Source organism: Anolis sagrei, chromosome 5 (genome assembly GCF_037176765.1).
Source record: "Anolis sagrei isolate rAnoSag1 chromosome 5, rAnoSag1.mat, whole genome shotgun sequence".
NCBI lineage: Eukaryota > Metazoa > Chordata > Lepidosauria > Squamata > Dactyloidae > Anolis > Anolis sagrei.
Window position 1 is genome coordinate 151,429,886 of NC_090025.1, and position 13,372 is coordinate 151,443,257.

At 37.5% G+C, this 13,372-nt stretch overlaps 1 pseudogene; it reads right to left on the reverse strand.

Annotated features, from left to right (window-relative positions):
• Positions 1-4,859: 4,859 nt before the first annotated feature.
• Positions 4,860-13,372, reverse strand: part of LOC132777161 (eIF-2-alpha kinase GCN2 pseudogene) — a 10,432-nt pseudogene continuing 1,919 nt past the window's right edge.

A 13,372-nucleotide genomic window follows, 5' to 3' on the forward strand; every position in this document is an offset into this window, starting at 1 on the left:
TGCTATGCAATCTTATGAATTGTAGTTTCATGAGGACTTTAGCCTTCTCTGACAAAAACGTCCTGGTGCCTCATGAGTTAAAGCTGTTTAACGCCACAGTGTAGGTAGATTTTGAGTCTGCAACATGCTCACAGAAAAACTATTTTCATTTTACTTGAAAGCCACCTGGATTGAGAAAAATAAAATTAAAAAATGTAGAGGACAAGGTATCTGTGGCATTAAAATATGTATTTCTTGTTTCTTTCTTTATGGACAACATTTATATTCAATTTCCAAACTGACCACTTCTTTTGGATTTTATCATGAAAAATCTCTATGGTTGGTCTTAGGTCACATACATTTAATGGTCACCAATAAACAAACAAACAAGATTGAGATTGAGATTGAGATTGTGTTTGTGTGTGTGTGTGTGTGTGAGAGAGAGAGAGAGAGAGAGAGAGAAACATGACTTTCAGGGCAAAACACAAGAATCTGTACTATAAAATGGATTTATGGTTTGGTTTTCAGGGCTTACATCTTTTTCAATTCATAATTAGGCATTACAGTTTTGGCTCAACCATATCTCTGTGCTGATCAACAGTAGCTAACCATCATTAAAGCTATGAGATCCTGAGGGCAAAATTAGAGATTAAAAAGTAAATCTTCTTAGGAGAGATTCAAAGCAACAGAGGCTTAGAGCAAATTGGATTAATTCAGCATAAATGATCTTGTCTGAGCTTTTCAAAGTTCCCTTGTCGATGCTGAGGTAGTCTTTTCAGGTTAGGAATTTCTTAGTTATTCTTATCATTGAGGGATCACCAGCTGTTCACCTCAGATGACATTTTATCCTTGTTCAACCCAAAGGTGCCATTCCCATTAGGATATTGGGGCTCTGAGCATTTTTTCTTCCTCTTACTAATTATCAAGCCAGTACATTACATGAAAATGGTATAAAAATGTATAAAAGATAGAGCACTTTGGTTTACTTAATGTTCGGTAAGAGGCCAAGCTTTTCATGTGCTTTTGCAAAAGTGTTCAAGACTGTTGCCAACATGTAATCATGGAGGAACCACAGAATTTATCAGAACACCTGATTTTTAGGAAGATGGTCAAGAGTGCACTGTGTCAAATGCCTTTGCCAGGTCAATGAATGGCATGTACGGAGATTGATTTTGTCCTCTACATTTTTCTTGGAGCTGTCATGCAGTGAAGATCATATCTACTGTTCTTCTGGAGGTGCAGAAGCCATTCTGGGTTTCCAGGATAATGTATTTTGAGATAGGCAGATGGTAGGATTCTTGCAATGATTTTCCCAGTAGAGATTAGAAGGGAGATACCTCAATAGTTTCCACAATCTGTTTCCCCCCCCCCCTTTTTTTTTTAAAGAGTGATGATGCTGGCATCCTTGAAATCTGCTGAGATTTACTCAGTTACCCACACTTCTTTAATGAGTTGGTGGAGTTGTTGTGTCAGCACAGGCCCACCCTCTTCAAAGATTTCAACAGGCATCCCATGAGGTCTGCTGGCTTTGTTATTTTTTAACTGGCTGATGGCTTTGCTGACTTTCTCCAAACTAGGCAGAGCTGCAAGCTCATCCCTGGTGTGCTGTTGCAGGATTTGTGAGAGAACCTCTTTGGCCACATTGGAGCTGTAGTTAAGGAGGTTATGGAAGTGCCCTTTCCAATGTAAAGCAATTGATTTTTTAACCTAGAAGTCTGTTTCTGTTTGTTGTTTGTAGAGGGTGTAGGCATTAATTTGTTGGACCATAATTACCTTTGGGGTTTTAAAGAATCCCCGGGCATCATGGACATCTGCAATGAGTTGAATTTCTTGAATCTTTTTTGCACACCAGATGTTCTTGAGTTCTGTAGTTTTTCTTTGGACCTAAGCGTTTGCACTAGCATAGATCTTTTTCTTAGCAGCACAGCAGGTATCTCTTTGCAATATCTGGAAGGCTTTTCTTTTCTTTTCAATTAACTGTTGGGTCTCCTTATCATTTTCATCAAACCACAGTGCTGATGTTTCTTTGTTTGGTATCCAATGCTTTCTTCACAAGCTGTAATGACAGAGGTCTTAAGTTTATTCCAGTGTTCCTCGACATTTTCAGGGTGTTTTATGGGTAGAGGATCCTTGACTGTTGTTTGGAGAAGGGTTTGTTTAGAGGGCTCTTGAAGTGTTTTGGTGTTCATTTTTACATCTTATCTTCCTTGGAGATTGCATTTGGGGGCAATCTTGATGGACATCATGGATCAAATTAATCCGTGGTCTGTGCAGCAATCATCAGTGCCTGTCATGGCTCTTGTGAGAAGCACATCATGGTGGTTTCTGGTACTTATAATTACATTGTCTAAATGGTGCCAATCCAGGGATGCTTCCATGAAACTTGTTTTTCTGGTGGAAGAGCATGTTAGTGATTACAAGGTTGTGTTCCACACATTTGGTGAGACATAGGATGCCATTCGAGTTGCTGTTTTCAACCCCATCTTTTACTATGGTCCCTGGCCACAGGTCAAAATCTCATTCAACTCTTGCATTAAAATCACCCAGGTGATTATCCAACAGTGTCTGTATGTTCCATGTTCCAAAGGTCATTTTTCTTTTTTTTTTTTTACTGCAAGGTGATGATCCTTTTGAAAGTGGTGGCCCAGTCATGGAGAAGAGAGACAAACTATGTTTAGGGCAACTTTTCTACTCACCTCACCATATGGGGTGAGCAGAGTGGATCCAAAAAAGGGCTGCTCAGTCATGGATACAGCTGCTGAACTACTCAGTTGCCTCGGTCCTTGAGATAGAATGGCTGAATCCATATTCACCACCCACGTGTCAGTCTGTGGCTAGCAGCTTCCAGATTTCACAGTCCTGCTCCCCATCACCACTCACTGATTTCCATGAGACTTGGTTTTGTTTTATTTTTCTTGAAAGACACCTGTGTGTGAATTTGAGAATGAGGTTCACATCTAGTGATTAACTCAACGACTGGTGGCTTCTTATCTGCTGCAGCCTTCTTCCACCTTCATAGTTGTTGTAACATGTATCATGCTGTCATCTGCCTACTTCACCTACTATAATGGGAAGAGCTTTTTTTTCATATTAACCTTATACACATAGTCTGAAGGTCACTTTCTACTAAATATTTTAAATAATTGTATACATGAAACTAAGTTGGTGTGTACATATGATCAGAAAGCAAAGGTTTGTCTGTCTCAACCAAACATGTGGCCATTTTTGGATTTTGGACCATTTGACTTGTGGATTTCTGGATAAAGGATACTCAACCTGTACTGACAGTTAATGTCCAGTAATAAATGGAGGACTCTGTTTTCTGATTTAGCATTCAGCATTCACAACTTTCTGCCAAAATATTATTACTTTATTTCACGAAGAGCTTATTTAACTCTTGTTACTCATTTCTTCATAGTACATTGGAACATGTCAAATTAGTAGCATCAATACATAATGCAATGCTCTTTTTGATCAATGGGGGATTTTTTCATATAAAAATTCCATGAAAGTGTAGGAATTATCTCGATTTTAAATTTGTGCAGTATGTTCCAACAGTTGGTAAGGTTAAGCACAATGTTTATACAGGAAGAAATCTGGTTTGATCTTTCACATTTAACAATAATCAAATCTTGTACTAAGGTATAATTCTATACACCAAACTCTAGAGCAGTCTTCCTTGAGCTGGTGCCCACCAGATGCATTGGGACTACAAATCTACAGCCAGAAGACTAACTGGTTTTGAGAAGGCTGCTCTTCAAAGCTGGATTTTAATTTTACAGAATGGTCTTAGATTTTGGGAGACCCAAACTGTACTGTGCATTAAAAAATAGAAACAAAAAGTCTTTTATTACTCTTGAAGGCTTAAATGCTAGGGATGTATTCTTCACTATATTTCTTCTCAAAGGTAGCAAAGCATAATTTCAATAATTTTCTGCCCATTGTAAGAAAGTTTTTAAAAACGATAACATTTGCAATTTAGGCAAAATTTGTACATGGGTGTTTGATGTAGAAAATAGGATTTCCACATGAAAAATAATATTTCTATGTAGAAATATTCTTTCATCACTGCTAAATGGAGTTGAGAGCAGAGCCGCTTCTCTCAATTTCTGAATAGTATGTCAACATTTGTGAAAATTCCATGGAATGAATGGTTCTCCTCTTTGTGGAACCAGTGATTAGATTTAGTCTAAGAATAGTGCATCAACTGTTTTCTATAACACCACTTAAGAGAAAAGGTAGATTAATGGTATCCTGGAAAAGAAAAGAAAGTTAACAATTGCTTCTGGTTTTTACAGTATTTCTGTGTTCTGCTGTAACAGCTCATGTCTATTTCCTAGCCTCCAGGCTTAAATGACAAACAAATTGCCAATAAGGACATTTTTGTGCAAGACCAGCTGCAAGTATTTCTTCTTTTCTTTGTAATCTACATCTCTCTCTGTGTGTGTCTCCTTCCTTTCTTCTCCCTAGATACTCTTTGTTTGGTTATTCAGTTATCCAAGTCTGTGTGATATTCCATATTTCTCTGCAATGTCAATATAAGTTGCTTTAGGTATAGAGTGCCACTATGAAATTCTTGATTATCAGAAACAGCCATATTTCATTTAGATGTAGATAATTTTGGATATATTGTAAATGTTCCTTTCTCATTTTTAATTATAAATTTTATTTGATATTTATTATTTATTTATTTAAAACTTTTATATCTTGATCTTCTCTACCTCTGCAGAGGGACTCAGACCGGCTAACAGCAAAGATTCAATGCTAACACTGAAAATCTAGACATAATACACAACAATAAGTTACCAATTACATATAAAAATTACAAAGATTACATAAAATTACATAGAAACCATTTGCCAAGATAAAAATGTGTCCAACTCAATCCATATGTCCAGTCCATATATTGTGATCAGTACCATTAGTCAATTGCCGGTCTCAAACATCATTTAAGGTAGTGTTGCTTTGGTAATCGTGACATCAGTTGTTTCACATTTGTATAGAAGGTCTGTTCAGCTTCATGATACTCTAAAGATAAAAAGTGTATTATGGTTTCCTTTGGAAGAACTACTTGTAAAATTTCAACTTCACTTGTCTTCAGTTGCAGAGTAGCAAAGCAGGTTTGGAGTTTAGTTTGCACCTGAATTTCATAACAACGTCTAGCACTTGCAGATAACTTCTCTGCTGGAACAATACAAATATTTGGCATTGTAACAGTACCATGTGACTCAAATAGACCTGAAGTACTAGAAAATGATCCTTTCAGATTTTGTACTGGCAGATTATCAGATGTTTCTCTGTTACTTCTTTCATCACATAATTTGGTCCTCAGTTTTTGGGCTAGATGGTCCACTAAATCAGACTCCAAAATTCTTTTTTTCTGTCTGCCTTTCCTTCTCAAATGATTTTACCTTCACATGATTTCCTTCTTTATCAGAGATGAGGGCTGCATAAGTGATCCCCGAACACCTGAAATATTCCTGTAATTCAGTGGTTCTCAACCTGGGGTCCCCAGATGTTTTTAGCCTTCAACTCCCAGAAATCCTAACAGCTGGTAAAACTGGCTGGGATTTCTGGGAGTTGTCGGCCAAAAACATCTGGGGACCCCAGGTTGAGAACCACTGCTGTAATTCTTCCTGGGACTGGGACCAGTCATACATAATTTCAGCAGCCACTCCTGCCGCCCAGAGTTCCTGGACAATGTTGATAGGTCTTGCCATTGATGTCTGACCAACAATTAGCAAACCTTTTTTTTGATACATCCCAACAATTAACAAACTTTTGCCATACAAGACTTATTTCAGTACACATTATTCCAAAAGTAAATATTCCTTAAATCACACTTTATACATTCCTTAGGTATGTATAAACCATCATGCACACACATTACCCTCCCCCCATTCCCCCCAACCTCCTGGAACAGCAATTCTAAACGGTGTCATTAACTGTAACAGTATCCATCATCTCTTCTTTTTTTCCTTCGGTGTCCTTCAGTTCTCTCATGTCGTATGAGGCACCTATATAATATAAAGGCAATTTGAAAGCTAAGTCATTTGAGATTTTTACCCGTAAGTATGATTAAAAGAGTATCTCATTCACTGCCTTGTATGCCTTTTTGGTTGATAATTTCAGTGGAACAGTTCTTTAATGAAATCTAGTCAGGTAATAGTCACAGTGAGAGGGAATCCATTGCACATTTTTTTCACTTTATACAATATTCTCCCCCGAAGTAGCAGCAGCAATAATAACCACCCCCTCACCCGGCCCATTCCAAACCCCAAACATTATAATGGTCATAGTAAGTGACTTCACTGACTTCATATCCTATGATAAAGAAGCTACCTGGAATGCTTTCTTGACCTAGAACAGGCATGGGCAAACTTCAGCCCTCAGGAATTGTGGAGTTGAAGTTCAAAACCCCCGAAAGACTGAAGTTTGCCTATGCCTGACCTAGAATATGCTTTCCTTTCAATATCAGTAACAACTCTCCTTCTGACAAACATAGTAATATGTAACACAGCTATAAAACAGCCTCTTCCTCCAGATACATTGAACTATAAACTCATCATCTTGCCCAGCATTACCAGTGATCTTGATGACTGAAGATATTGGGAATAGTGTTTATATCTCACCTTATCTAATTATCTTTTGCCTTCAAGAAACACTTGGGAAAATTTACAATGGCTGGGAACAGCTCGTATAGGCAGGAACAGGACCAAAATAAGTAAATTTATCATTTCTAATGGTACACAGTTGTTAAAAAAAATCTGTATTTCAAGTGTATCAATTTTGATGCCTCTAATTTGTGTAGGGACAAAGGCTTTTAAACGTAATCTGTATATTATTTAGTTTGTTGATGCTAAGATGAGTTCTACCACCAATCAACTGTTTTGTGAATTGTTGATTATCATTTGATATATTTTTCTGAATTTCTGTTCCTTTTGACCTCACTGTCAAAACTCCTCCTGGCCGCAGTCATGTGTATTTCTCATTAACTGCAGTGCACACTTCATAGCTAATGAAATGGACAAGATCTACAAAGACTGTGGATCCAGTCCATTTAAAACAGACAAATAATAATTTCATAATAAATTTGTTTGTTTTAAACTCATTGCTTTTGCTGCTGTGTACTAAAAAGCTAGTGTTATTCTTCTGGAAATCAAAATTTTAGATTTCCAATCTCATGGAACATCACAGGATTCCTTCTGTTCTGTTGTTGCTATGATGGCTGGAAACTCAAATAAGTTCTCAGTAAGTAAAAATGTTCTATTGGTATGTGAAAATATCATGAGCTGCTCTATAAGTACTGTGAGAAAGGCAGACACAATAAAATTTGTAGTCAGAAAGTCTAAGAGCAAGTGGGGCAACTGACACAAAAAGGAGTGCTTTCCTCCCCAAATGAAATAACCTAAAGCAACGATCAAACCAATAGCAAATGTCACAAATCTATTAATATGTTAAACTAAACAGATGTTAATTAAAAGTAGCTACAACTTTGGATTAGAAATTGTTTCTCAAGAGGATGCTATTATCCAGGATGAAGAACGGTGTTGCAACTCCTGGGATACTCAAATAAGCAAAACTACAATCTGTTTTTATTAGAGGAATCCCCATGAGATGCCAGATTTCTTCCACTTCTCCCTCTTCAGCTAAGCTGTCACGAAAAGAAAAGAAAAAAAGATGAACCCATCTGGAACAATACAACTGTAGAACAAGTAGCAAGTAGAATGGGTCAGTAGACCATTCAAGGGAAGCTCAAATGAGAATTGTGTTACTCATGCGAAGGGACACTCTCTGCTGTTGCTTATCTTGCTCCCATTTCCCGTATGTCAGTACTGGCATATTTATTTCATGACCCAATTTTGTATTAATCAGATTTTTAATCAAAAATACTTTACATCAAAAGAGAAAGACAAAAAAAAGTATACTGGGGTGAGCATGCAAAAGGAAACTTTAAGGAAGAAATTAATTCAAAGGTAGAGTTCATATCCCTTATTAATGAAGTGGTATTACACTAATCACAGGTGGTAATTATGATAATGAAAATGATCATTGAAGTTAACTATAGACAGAAATTATGACATCTCCCAAATATACTTATTACACATCAGTGTGCTGAATTTCTGTTGAAATATGTAGAGCTTGGCCCAGAAATATGTGATGCACTAGAGCTCATACTTGAGTTCATAGCAGTCCTAATCACAAGCTCTGTTCCATCCTATGCACCAAGTGTGCTCTTTTTGCATTGAAGTTATCGTACTGAAGAAAATTGCAAATCGTAAACAGGCAGATCACTTGTCTGTATGTTAGCTGGCTATTAGCCAAGGCACTCCTTTCAGAATTTATATTAAAACATTAATAAGACTAATCCCAACCAGAGGCATCTTGAAAGAACTAAACAAATACTTACATAAAAGAACCTTAGATGGAGCATTGCTAATGGAATCAGCTTCTTTGTTCAAACTTCTATAACCTTGGGGCAAAAATAAGGAGTCACTTGCTAGTTTCAAAGAATTGTGGCTGGCCCTGATCTTCCCCCTTTAGAATACACTTGTAATTGTCATATATTCTAATTGCTTAGTGAACACATGCCTAAGAAAGCTTGTGGTGAGACTGATCATTATAGTGATACTTTACAACATTATTCTGTACATGTCCACACAAAGCTACCATTTAAATCAATGTGGCTTTCTCTCAGATGAGAAGGGGCAGCAGTACAAGTTTCATAGTAATGGCAGCAAATAACTTGAGCTATAACTCACAGAACAGTCTTGTATATGTGTGGGGTTGGGGTAGAAGTGGGGGAAGAACAATCAGAGCAGCAGTGGTTGTATCTGTTCTCCAAGGCCCCTTCCACACACCTGTATGAAATCCATGTTGAAATCCACACTGCATTATATTATTGATTGATAATGGATTGATAGTGAAGGGAAATTTAATTCGTTTTAGGGATGTGTGAGATGCCAAAAAAAAAACCAAAAAACCCCATGCTGTTTTCAGTTCTATTTTCAGCTCAATCCAGTTCAATGTGGATTTTATACAGGTGTGTGAAAGGGGACTTGGAGGACAGATACAAACACTGTAGTGCTGAATGCTTTCCCCAAGCATTAATAAAGCCTATTTCTTGGTGGATCAAATCTTTAGATATTGTTAGCTGCTCTGTGCCTTTGTGTAATGTTGGTATCAGCAAAAGCAGTACCTGGTGTTTTTCCATTCATATTCCAACCTTATAACCTTCTAGTTTATCTTTTATATGCAGATAGCACAGCGGCTCAACTTTGATACCTTTTTGTTTTGCTCACTACTCTGTTTGGAACAAGGCTGCTGATTTTATCACTACCTCCTGCCTAATCATCTCCTTATTTTGATGCAATGCTACTAAATATCTCTTGACTTATCGGGGGGGGGGGGGGATTCCTCCGCAATAAGTGAAAAACTGTGATGTAGGTACGCTATACTGTATATGTACAGTATAGCTCCGCTCATTCCTCTCTCCCCCTCCTCTCTCTCTTCCTCCCTCTTCTCTTTCCCCCTCCCTTCCTCCCTCCCCCCTCCCCTTGCTGGAGCCACCCTTCTCCCTCCCTCCCTGCTTCCCTACTGGCATGGGGCTCTCACCTGATTACCCGAGGAAGAGCGATCGTAAAGAAACCCCAGAGGAAGCTGCCTTGGTGGCGGCCTTCTCCAACCCCAGAGGAAGAAGCCCTGGCAGAAGCTGCCTTGGCAGCCCTCTCTGCACCCCTCACCAGCGCCACCTCGGCAAGTGGGGTTTGTAGATCTGTGTATACAACACTGTACTATGTATACTCTCGGTACTTGTATTTTAATTTTTTTTAAAAAAAAAACGCAAAACAGTGAGTCTGTGGGAAGCAAACCACAGAGTACTGAGGGAGCACTGTAATCTTCAAAAACATCATTGTTAGTATTTATTGGGGAAATAATGCTAAATAAAATGAGGAAGAGATATAGCAATCTTTCTACTTCATCACACTAAAATCTGGTTTCTGCCTCTTGCAGTATTATGGAGTTTGTAGTTTAGGGAGGAGCCTTTAACAACCTCCCTAGACTACAAACCCCAAAATTCTTCAGGAGGCAGAATCAGGATTTTAAGTGGATTTTTCTCTCTAGTGTGATGTATTTTTGCATGTACTATTGCTTGACATTATCCCCTTGAGACAAGAAATGTGCATCTATGAAAAACCCACAGAAAACTCTAATTCAAATGTGGCTTTTGGATTTCAGGCCATGAAGTTTCCAATCAGGTTGCCATCCATAACAGACATAGAAGACAACTACTCAGATGATGATGATGATGCCACCACCGTTTCCCTTGTAAAACTTTGAACCTGGGATATTACTTATATCTTCAGGACAAGGGAGCCTTTTACCAATCAATAGATTAATGGGTAACTTTATGAAGGACAACCCTGTCCTCACAAAATGGGAAGGGCCAATCTTACCCACGGATACCAGTCCACACATATGTACACTCGAAACACACATGTATCCCACATATACATAGCTGATGATTTCTAATTGCAATTCTTATTTCTTCTGAAAAAGCAATACTGGCCAACCTTTGTTCTCTTCTGCAGTTTGATAGGAAATGGAAACAACACTGAGCCAACATCAGATTCAGGTTACTAATGGGGAATCAATTTTATGTTTGAATGCTCATCTCCAATCCCTTGGAAACCTTGTTGAGATTGCCTGCCAAACAGTTGTGCTATTTACTTAACCTCTGCACTTTCCTGTCTTGATATCATTTTCTTCTTTCTCCATTTTTCTATTTTCTGCTTTTTCAACGTTGCTTGTCCTATGATCTTCATCTGGTCTATTGCTTTCTGCAAAGTGTCCTTTCTATGGAACTCATTATACAGTACTGTTAAACCTTTTAAAACTTTCCTTTGTTTTGTCTTCAGCTCTTTGACCCTTTGATTTGATTTTTTCCTGCCTTTCCCCCTCTTTGTCAGGCTTTTCAGTATCCTTAACTCCAGCAATAGCTAAGAGGGAGAAACCATTGAATATGTTTCAGTTCTGTGATTTTAACCTCCACTTCTTTTGTCATCAACCTCAATGACCCAAAGTTCTCAGTTGAATAGAATTGGGTTCTTCTTTTTTCCATGCCCAGCACACATAAAACTGTCAAAGCACACAGTAAATTAAATAACTGAAACGAATGGACAAGAAAGTAGAACGGTCAGCCAGCAGGACCTCAAATGGCTAAATATATATATTTGGGAGCAGATTTAACTATGCTGTTCATTTTTTTCTTGGTAGCTTGGAATTCACCTGGCTTCCATGGTTTACTTTTGTGATATAAATGCTTATTGGAATTCTTTTTTTCCTTTCTCAACTTCACTTCTTACCATTTGAGCAACCATTTTGCTCAGATGGTTTTACAACATAAAATAAACCTAGCAATTTCATGATACAATTTTCCATCATATCCATCTTTTCTAGAGGTCATGCTGACCTTTGAATGCAACAGAAGACAATTTATCAATTTATGGATAACTCTTTCTGTTCACTGTAATTGTTAGCTAGAGAAGCAGCACTGATATCCAGTAACTAGTATCTTGTGTGCTAGATTGACATATCACTCAGCTGGAATCCTTTGGCAGCTGATAGAACTCTTCTATCAGTAGATAGGTATTGCCCTGAACTCCTGATCTCTTGGTGTGTAAGCTGTAGTACTAGAGACTATAACACTTCATTATTGTGGACATGGATCATAGAAAAGCATAACATTGATTAATTGTGCCCAACTGAATCACAACAGGACAAAGGTGTAGACTAGAGGGAACTAGTTAAAAAAATAAAAACTACCTCATCTATTGCAGTCCACACATTTTCATATGTTTAAGTATAGGATCTGAAAAAGATCTTTCATGTGGCACCAAAGGATCTAGTCATAGAGATCTTGACATATACCTCAGGGATGTAGTAGAATCAGGGGATATATATTAGCATGGGTGATAGGATCATCAGCCCAAAGGTTAGTGGAAATTTCTTCTTAAAAGCACAATGCCATACCAATTGTTGTAAAATCCTTATTGTTATGACACTATGGAAAACTTATTGCAGAGGTTTTCCTGTTCATATTTATTCAGATGTGGTTCGTCATTGCCTTCCTCTGAGAGGATTTGACTTGTCCAAAGTCAGATGGCAGAATAGGAATTCCAGACCTGATCAACCACAGTTCTATTCCAACATTCAAACCACTACACCATGTTGGCTTTATCTATAATAATGTAGCAAATGTTGATGGGAATAATATTTGTTTTTAATTCAGTTCTGAAAATTGTCTCACATCAAGTTGTAATTTGAAGTCATTACTCTAGTAAAAAAAAGCTCCCACGTTAATGCATGTTATTACATTTTTATAGATTATTTCTGTATTCCACACTTATCAAAGCGAGCAAACTCCCCCACTGAAGAGAACTACCCAAGACAGGTGGCTGCAATTAAGTACTGCGGGATTCTCAGAAACATTGAGCCAAATGAAACTAATGGTAAGCATTAGTATTTGATGGAAGGAATGACAAATTAAAGGCCACTAAACTACATGCTTTTCTCCAGTACAGTTCTTGGAATTATCTGATTCACTGCACTGACATTTTTTTTAAAAAAACCCAGTAAATCATTTCACTTTGGGAAAATGTAAAAGCTAAGCATTTAGGGAACTCACAAGCAGGCCTGGGCAAAAGCAATGTAGTGATTGTTACATAACGGCTCTTGGAGGACTTATTTGGTACAGTCCTGCAATAAAAATCAATAGAAGACATAAACATTTTGTCTGACTAGAATTTGAGCTACACAATGTTCTAATTTGACTCTATTTCAATTTCCAAAATGCTTACACGATGGCAGTATTAAAACCAATGTTTGTTTGTTGGCTATAGATCTGTTAATTAACAAAAAACATAACACACAAATTTATGCGTTATTAATATCTAATGGGAATACTAGCAATTTCCACTGGTTTTATGCACTAATTAACTATTCTTAATGAAATACCCCCTCCCCCAAAGTTATTTTGAGCAGATTGTGCCATTTTAGACACTCAGGGAACTATAGATATTATAAAGATAGGTGGAATGTAGGTAGGTAGGTAGATGAATAAATACTGTAGATGGATAATAAGATGTACACAGATAGACAATATGAGTGTAACTGTTCACCGATTTTCTTCTAAAGGAAGCAATGGGTAATTTCACAATTCTCTTCTTCCTGCAAGTAAGCATTTGAAAAATGTGCCATTTTCAAAGACTACTCACTCTTCTGTACAAAATTCACCTGCAGTACTTTTCAGCAGCACATAGTATTGTACATGAAGGAAACATAATTTTCTGTGCAGAAAATGGTCTTGTCTCGGCATAACAATCTTTGCTTA